The sequence below is a fragment of the Dioscorea cayenensis genome, chromosome 4, assembly GCF_009730915.1.
Source record: "Dioscorea cayenensis subsp. rotundata cultivar TDr96_F1 chromosome 4, TDr96_F1_v2_PseudoChromosome.rev07_lg8_w22 25.fasta, whole genome shotgun sequence".
Lineage (NCBI taxonomy): Eukaryota > Viridiplantae > Streptophyta > Magnoliopsida > Dioscoreales > Dioscoreaceae > Dioscorea > Dioscorea cayenensis.
Window position 1 is genome coordinate 17,720,296 of NC_052474.1, and position 8,374 is coordinate 17,728,669.

At 44.2% G+C, this 8,374-nt stretch overlaps 1 non-coding gene across 1 annotated transcript; it reads right to left on the reverse strand.

Moving 5' to 3' along the window:
- Window positions 1-5,704: 5,704 nt before the first annotated feature.
- Window positions 5,705-5,811, reverse strand: LOC120259681. The gene has a single exon (XR_005536238.1). It is a non-coding gene; the product is annotated as a small nucleolar RNA R71 (small nucleolar RNA).
- Between the last annotated feature and the right edge of the window lie 2,563 nt (window positions 5,812-8,374).

Consider the following 8,374-nt stretch of genomic DNA (forward strand, 5'->3'; position numbering starts at 1 on the left):
GTGCCGAAGCACCTTGGTCGTGCCCATGACTAAGTCTCAATTCCCTAGATGACAAGACCATCTGCACGCATACACGAGGGGGTTCAGTGAAGCTCAATAAAAAACAAAAATAACTCGAGTATACAAAAGATAGAGCAATGAATTCAACTCGAGACCACAAAGTGAAAATAAACTCAGATGGAAAATCCTTTCTGAGTATACCAATCCAAAATAAAATGCGAGAAAATAAAATGCAAAAAAAATAAGAACAAAAGAAGGTAAAAGGCGCCTAAAAGTGTCGGGTGTCAAAAGCTATTACATCTATTTCCGTTCTTTGGTGAAGATGATGCTTTGGTCTTTGCAAAATAAATGAAGATTGGCAAAGAAAAAGAGAAAGAGAAGCTTACCGACAAAATGAGAATGACGAGACTAGAAAAGCGGCGGAAAACTCAATTAACAACCCTCTAAAATGACGGTGAGAGGTCAAGAGAGAGCAAGGATGTGTTCTCAAAACGTATGAGGGTGAAAATATGAAGAAACCGGAAAAGATTTTAAAGAAAACCTGCGGTTCTAGCATATCTGTAAATCCACACGGGTGTGCGGAAATTACCCACGCCCGTGTGCCCGACCAACAGGGGCAAACGCACGCCCCTGTGGACTCTCCATGCAACTGAGAAAATTCTCTAAGACCCACGCCCGTGTGAAAATTCCACACGGGCGTGGACATTCACAGGCCCAACTCACAGGGGCAAACACACGCCCCTGTGTCTTCTCGGGATGGAGAGATCCTCTGCAGAGATTCGCATGGGTGTGCGAAAATTACCCACGCCCGTGTGTGGTTCACAAGGTCTCCCACAGGGGCGAGTTCACGCCCCTACGTGCTCTTGGGATAAACCGCCCAACTCTGCAGGAATTCACACGCCCGTGCGGAAGTACCCGCAGGCGTGCGGCGAGTCGCATGGTGGATTTCGCGGGGAAGCCGCTGCGCCCGTGCCTTCTCTGGATGAGCTCGCAGTGCAAATCCACGGGCGTGCGGAAATACCACACGCCCGTGTGTTTTCTCTGGACGCCTTAGAAAATTCTGCAGGCTCTGCAGAAATTTTTTTTAACATGTTTACACATCGAGACCCTGCCCTAATATGTAAGTTTTTACCGGTGAAAAAAACATGAGAAATAGCTCAAACGACCAAAACTTCACCAAAACACATGAAAGCACAAGATAACACCAACGGTCCATAAGAAAAAGCATAGCAATGGCATATAAGAATCCAAACACCAACACTCAAGCTCTTATTCATGCAAACACTAAACTAAAAAGTAGGAAAACAGTAATTGCTTGGGTTGCCTCCCAAGAAGCGCTTGTTTTACGTCACTTAGCTTGACGTACCTCTTCCTTACCTTATGGGGGCTTGAAAATAGTGTGTTCCTCCCGACTAGATATTGCATAGCTACTTCCTTTAAACCAAAAAGCTAATTGCCGGGGTGGAATATTTGTTGGAGAGTCCAACCATCTTACCTTTGGCCTCCAAGGAAACAATTTGGGTTGGGAATTGTCCAAGCTTAGCACAGGTGGGTCATTAGATGGCTTCAATCTCCTACCCACGTCTTCTTCCAAACCCAAAATCTCTTTCTTGCAATTTATGAGTTGATTAATCCCAAAGAGAGTTGCTTGCTCCATTACCTTAGGATTTGCGTCTTCTTCCCTTTCAACTTGAAAGCAATATGTCTTCACCAACTCTCCTTGCACCATTTCTTGCTCACAAACATACTGTCCACTCAAACAATTATCACATTGAATGAACAGTTCTTCTTGTATCCTCTCAATCTCGACAACATCATACTCGTTCCGCCCCACTTCTTCATTGTCATTGACTACCACATCTTCTCTATAAGGAACTTGACTTGCTTGCTCAAATACTTGTTGTTCCATGGAGAGTGTGTCAAGTATCCCTCCTAGTTGATGCTTAAGGTTTTTATAGGAGGCTTCATGACATCTTCATGTGGTCTCCATATTTTGGACGCAGACATCGGATGCTTCAATAAAGTTAGCTAATACTCTTTGTAACTGAAATGCATCCTCTCCAAGTATCTCACCCGTTTGACATTCCTCTTGAGGTGCCTCCCAATGTTGTTCACCATTATCCCATAATACATTTGGGTAGCCCACTTCAATTGGATGATATGCGTTGTAACATGGAATGTTTTGTTGTCGTGAAGTAACAATTCTATCAACTTTTTTACTGAGAGCTTCGACCTGCATATATAGAGCACCGACTGGGTCAATCATCATTTAAAATCCTTGCAAGAGAAAATAAGAGATGACAAAAGAAAAAAAAATGAGAATGATGCTCAACATAACCTTATGCATATAGAACAAGAGCTCCACCAACTTGGCTATCATTGAAGAAGCAAGTGATCCACGACGTGAACGTGTGCCCGTTTGTGTTACTCCGATGAAAGTATGGATTCGGGAAGCTATTCAGGCCGGATACTTTAGCAGAGCACTGTAGCGACATAGCAGTGAGTACTGTAGCAACACTGTTCATAGCCGGCCGAGAAAACAAGAGTTCAGAGGATCCACACGGACGTGTGGAAATTATCCACGCCCGTGTGGAAATTCCGCACGGGCGTGTGAAGCATCCACGCCCGTGTAATCGCCCGATTTCAGCCCTATTTAAAGCCGAATCAGCCCCGATTTTAGTATTTTTTTCTCCACCTTTTCCGCAACTTGAGAGAGGGCTTCGGCAAGGGTTTTGAGGGATATTGGCTAGGGTTTTGGAGAGGTTTTATGGCTCTGACATCGCGCGTCATTTGGATGAAGGTTATTGGGAGAGCTTTTGTCGGCACCGATCCGGCGAGGTGAATCCTAGGCCGGACAAAGGATCCTTTGGGACGAGTAGAGGACTCTCCACAAGATCATCAACACGACCATCGGGCGGGTTTCTTTATAGATTTATTGCTTTTAGATTCTATTTCTTTTATTGTACTTAGCTCCATGGAGAGCTAAACCCCTAGTGGGTACTTGGGTATTGTGAACCCTAGGATGTATTTGTTTCATTGAATCTCTTTATTATGCTTTCAACTAATTGATGTTTATTGTGAGTTCCAACCTTGAATGCTTGATTGTATGAACATTTCCCCTAGACTGACACTAGGGTTAAGAGTTCTTGTTGGTAACCTTGTGAGTGAGTGACACACCATGAGTGTTAGACAAAGCTAGGTTGGAGAGGATTGAGAGGTACAGGAGCGTCCCCTTTCCCCTCCGACGTGATAGATTCTACCTCCGTTCCTCGAGTTCTTTACGGCCATAATAAAGTGAATGGTCTAAGGGATGAACTTCCGCTGTGGCTTAGTTGCATGTGCAACGAAGTGAAGCGTTGAGGTGATCTTAGTATCTAGGGCTCAATTGTGGTTAGGGACCTTCCACCTGGACCAAAGGGTTAGGTCTATAATTAGGAAGACATTTATCACTTGGAATCCTTAGAGCTCATTGCAACTCTATGTGAGTGTGAGGTGTTGAGATTGTTCGATTTCTCCTCCGGGACATGTATAGAGTTAGGCATAGTTGACCTTAGATTTGGAACTACGTAATTAAGGATTTTCATGACTCACCATTGCATTGATTAGGAAGCATAATAGAGGGTTCTTGCACTTGAAACAATTATCCTAGGTGGAGCATTATCCGGGTACCCCATCTTTATTGATTGCCTTACCCCCTTCTTTACTTTTGCTCTCTTACTTATTGCTTTTATTGTTGAGAATTGAATCATTGTCACACTTATCATCATTGATCTTTTACATAGCTAAGAATCGAATTAAGTATTTTTATTCCCTACTCCCTATGGATTCGATACCCGCTCACTTGGGATTATTACTTCGACAAACCCATGCACTTGTGGGATATACGCAAGGGTACCTTGTCAGTGACACTAGGGTTGAGAGTTCTTGTTGGTAACCTTGTGAGTGAGTGACACACCACGAGTGTTAGACAAAGCTAGGTTGGAGAGGGTTGAGAGATACTGGAGCGTCCCCTTTCCCTTCCGATGTGTTAGATTCTACCTCTATTCCTCGAGTTATTTGCGGCCATAATAGTGTGAATGGTCTAAGGGATAACCTTCCACTGGGGCTTAGTTGCGGGTGCAATGGAGTGAAGCGCAGAAGTGATCTTACTATCTACGGCTTAATTGTGGTTAGGGACCTTCCACCTGGACCAAAAGGTTAGGTCTATAATTAGGAAGTGATTTGTCATTTGGAATCCCTAGAGCTCATTGCAATTCTATGCGAGTGATAGGTTGAGAGGTTATCCAATCTCTCCTCCGGGACATGTATAGAGTTAGGCATGGTTGACCTTAGATTTGGGACTATGTAATTAAGGATTTCCACGACTCACTATTGCATTAATTAGGAAGCATAATAGAGGGTTCTTGCACTTGAAACGATTGTCCTAGGCGGAGCAATATCAGGGTACCCCATCTTTATCGATTGCCTTACCTTCTCCTTTACTTGTGCTCTCTTACTTGTTGTTTTTACTTTTGAGAATTGAATCATTGTCACATATATCACTATTCATATTTCACATAGCTAAGAAGCGAAGTAAGTGTTTTTATTCCCTAGTCCCTGTGGATACGATACCCGCTCATCCGGGATTATTACTTCGACAAACCCGTGCACTTGCAGGATATAGGCAAGGGGACCTTGTCAATCTACTCTGGATCTCTCTTAGCCTGAACCACCACTTGCTTAGAATTTCTAGCATTCTTCCAACCCTTAGTAACCCTGAGGGGATCCACATCCGTGATCTCCCTCATCTTCTCAATCAAGTTTTTCACAATTACTTGCTTTGTTTTACTTTTTGTTAGTAGCTTTAAGCATCAAGTGATTTGTAGGTTAGATAATGAGTGAAAAGAAAGTAAGGGTAGCTTCTTGGACCCAGGGAATATGACCCTCTCGTGCTCGCACGAGAGGTATTACTTGACGACCCCGTATACTTGCTGGACAATCATCAAATTTTTGGCGCCGTTACCGGGGACCCCTAAGGAATACTCGAAAAACTCATAGCTTGTTGATTTAACCATTTTTTATTTCATTTTTCCTGTTTTTCTATCTCTCTCTTTGTAAATATTTCCATTCGCATACTTTTATCTTTTTACTCTAATCTCATGTTGCTCTTAACCACTGGCTATTAATTCTGGTGGGAGGTACCTATCTTATGACAAGAGGAAGACAGACAAATTTGGTAGAACTGGACAATGAAATTGATATGAATTTCCACCAGAGGTTGAGAGAAGGAGCAAAAAGTTTAGGAAAGCAGGAAGTATAGATTAAATAGAGTGAATCATCAGTTATGGAGGAACCTAGGAGAACCTTCTCTGACTATGAGGGGCCGCATTTCACCGCTGAAGAGTTCAGCGTACAAGCCCCTATTTTTCCACCGAACAATTTTGAGATTAAGGATAGTACAATTGGGATAATCCAAAACACTGTTCAGTTCGATGGTTTGGCCGATGGGGACCCTCATACCCACTTGTCCCATTTCCTTCAAATCTGTTCAACCTTCAAGATCAATTCTGTCTCGGATGACACAATTAGGTTGAGATTGTTTCTGTTCAGTTTACGGGGTACAACATACCGATGGCTCATTTTACTGGCCCCCGGGTCCATCACTACATGGAAGAATATGGTTGAGAAATTCCTCGCTAGATATTTCCCACCGAGCAAGGTAGCTCGACTAAGACAGGAAATATCTTCTTTCCAACAAGATCACTCAAAAATGCTATTTGAAGCTCATAAGAGGTTTAAGGATCTCTTGAGACGATACCCACACCATGGTTTTGCATCTTTGATGAGAGTGCAGATATTATTTAATGGGCTGAACTATCAAACCCACCAACTTATTGATGCTGTGGCCGGGGGTTCATTGGGCAGTAAATATCTTGAGGATGCAGAGCAGTTGATTGAAAGGCATGGCTAGCAATGAATCCCACTGGAGCACTCAAGGAAGACCACAGAAAACAACGGGGAATTTATGAGGTGAATGATACCACCGTGTTGGCCGCGAAGGTGGAGGCACTTACTAAAGAGGTTTGATCAGTTTATGATGGGCTCGAGCTCAAATTCTGGAGCAGTCATGTCTTGTAATACTTATGGGGCTACACACTCAACTGTAGAATGCCCCATCTCTATTACCTCCCTAGGGCCTATTGAGACATTGGATTATATTAGCTGTGGTTAGAGGGGCCAAGGAAACGCATACGGACCCACATATAATTCAGGGTGGAGGAATCACCCCAAATTTTCATGGAATTCCTGGGCCGCAGCAACAAAGACCACCACAACCTCTGGGACCTCAATTTAAACCTTAGCAACAACATGAGAAGAAATTTACCACTGAAGACATACTAGCAAAGTTTATGATCAACACTGAGGTAAAATTTCATGATATCAACGACCAACTAACTCAACACAGTGGTCAATTTAACGAGATAAGTACAGTGTTAAGGTATTTCCAAGCATCGGTCCAATCAATCAAAAATCAAGTTGGGCAACTTGCTAGGGCAAATACTGAGTGACCACAAGGCAAACTCCCAAGCAATACAGAGCAGAAATCCGAGGAGCACCTCAAGGCCATCACTCTTAGGAGTGGTAGACTGTTGGAAGCAAGAGCCGAGGATAGTTAAAGTGGCAAGAAGGATGGGGTGACCATTTTGGAAGACCCCAAAGTGGCTGAGCCGGTAAGTGGGGAGAATGATGACAAGCAAGGTGAGGAACCCACTAAACCGTCACCATCGAGGGTTCCCGAGTACAAACTCCCTGTCCCTTACCCAACCAGGTTGAAATAAGAAAAAGAGGATGCTCAGTACAAAAAGTTTATCAATATGTTCAAGCAGCTACATATAAATATTCCACTCATTGAGGCATTAGCCGGAATGCCTAAGTACGCCAAGTTCATGAAAGACCTTCTTACCAACAAGAGGAAGCTTGAAGAGCTGGAGACAGTGGTACTCCATAAGAAATGTTCGGAAATGATTTAGAAGAAGCTTCTAAAGAAGTTAACTATCCTATTGAGCTTCATCATCCCTTGTATGATTGGGGAGGGCATGCGATAAGTCCTTGTGCGATATGAATGCGAAGCATTCTTTCCTTATGTTAAGCATTACCTTTCTCGGGTTTTTACACTAATATGTGTGTTTTTATGTTACTTTTATGCATGTAGGGTTATGAGGCCGATTATGAAGGAAAGAAGCCAATGTGGATCATAATGAACTGATTTTGGAGGAAATCTTGCTAATGTTCAAACGCGAAGACATAGGTCGGGTGTGAGATGCTAGAGTGTGTACCAACCTCCTCGTATTTGAGTTAGAACAACCATTTGGAGGGGCACTAAGGGCAGTCATACTCAAGCATTCTGACTTATACACATAGAACAAGATCTCCATCAACTTATCCGTCATTGAAGAAGCAAAGCGATCCAAGACGTGAACGTGTGCCCGTTTGCGTTACCTCAAGGAAAGTATGGATTCGGGAAGTATTTCAGGTTGGATATTGTAGCAGAACTATGTAGCAAAGTACTGTAGCAGTGATGTTCACACCCGGCCGAGAAAGTTGCAGGACAGAGGATCCACACGGGCGTGTGGAATTTCCACACGCCCGTGTGAAAAATCCACAGGGGCATCCACAGGGGCGTGTGGATCCCTAATTCTAGCCCTATTTAAAGCCGATTCAGCCCCGATTTCAGCATTCTTTTCTCCATCTTTTCCCAAACTTGAGAGAGGGTTTTGGCTAGAGTTTCCGCACTGGACTTACACTTGATTCAGCCCCGATTCAGCCCTAGTGGACTTACACTGCGAGCTCATCGAGAGAAGGCGCATGGACGTGCCGCTGCACTTGTGAATGACCATGCGAATATAGCATGCCCATGGGTAATTTTCGTACAGGCGTGTGATTTTCTGCAGAGTTTGGCAGATTATCCCGAGAGCACACAGGGGCGTGAACTCGCCCCTGTGGTCGACCTTGTGAACTTCGCACGGGCGTGGATAATTTCTGCACGCCCATCCGAATCTCTGCAGAGGAGCTCTCTTGATCCCGAGAAGATATAGGGGCATGCAGTTGCCCTTGTGAGTTGGACTTGTGAATGTCCACACCCGTGCGGTATTTCTGCACGGGCGTGCGTGAACACGTAGAAATTTTCTCGGATGTCTAGAGAAGCCACTAGGGCGTGCGGCTGCCCCTGTGGGTCGGGCGCACGAGCATGGGTATTTTTCCAGAGAGCGCACAAGGGCGTGCAACTGCCCCTGTGTGGTTCTTTTTATGGAGGTGCACGGGCATGGGTAATTTCCGTACGCCCATGCGGATGCACAAAATGCCAAGAGGTACGATATCTTTTTAAAGGATAGCC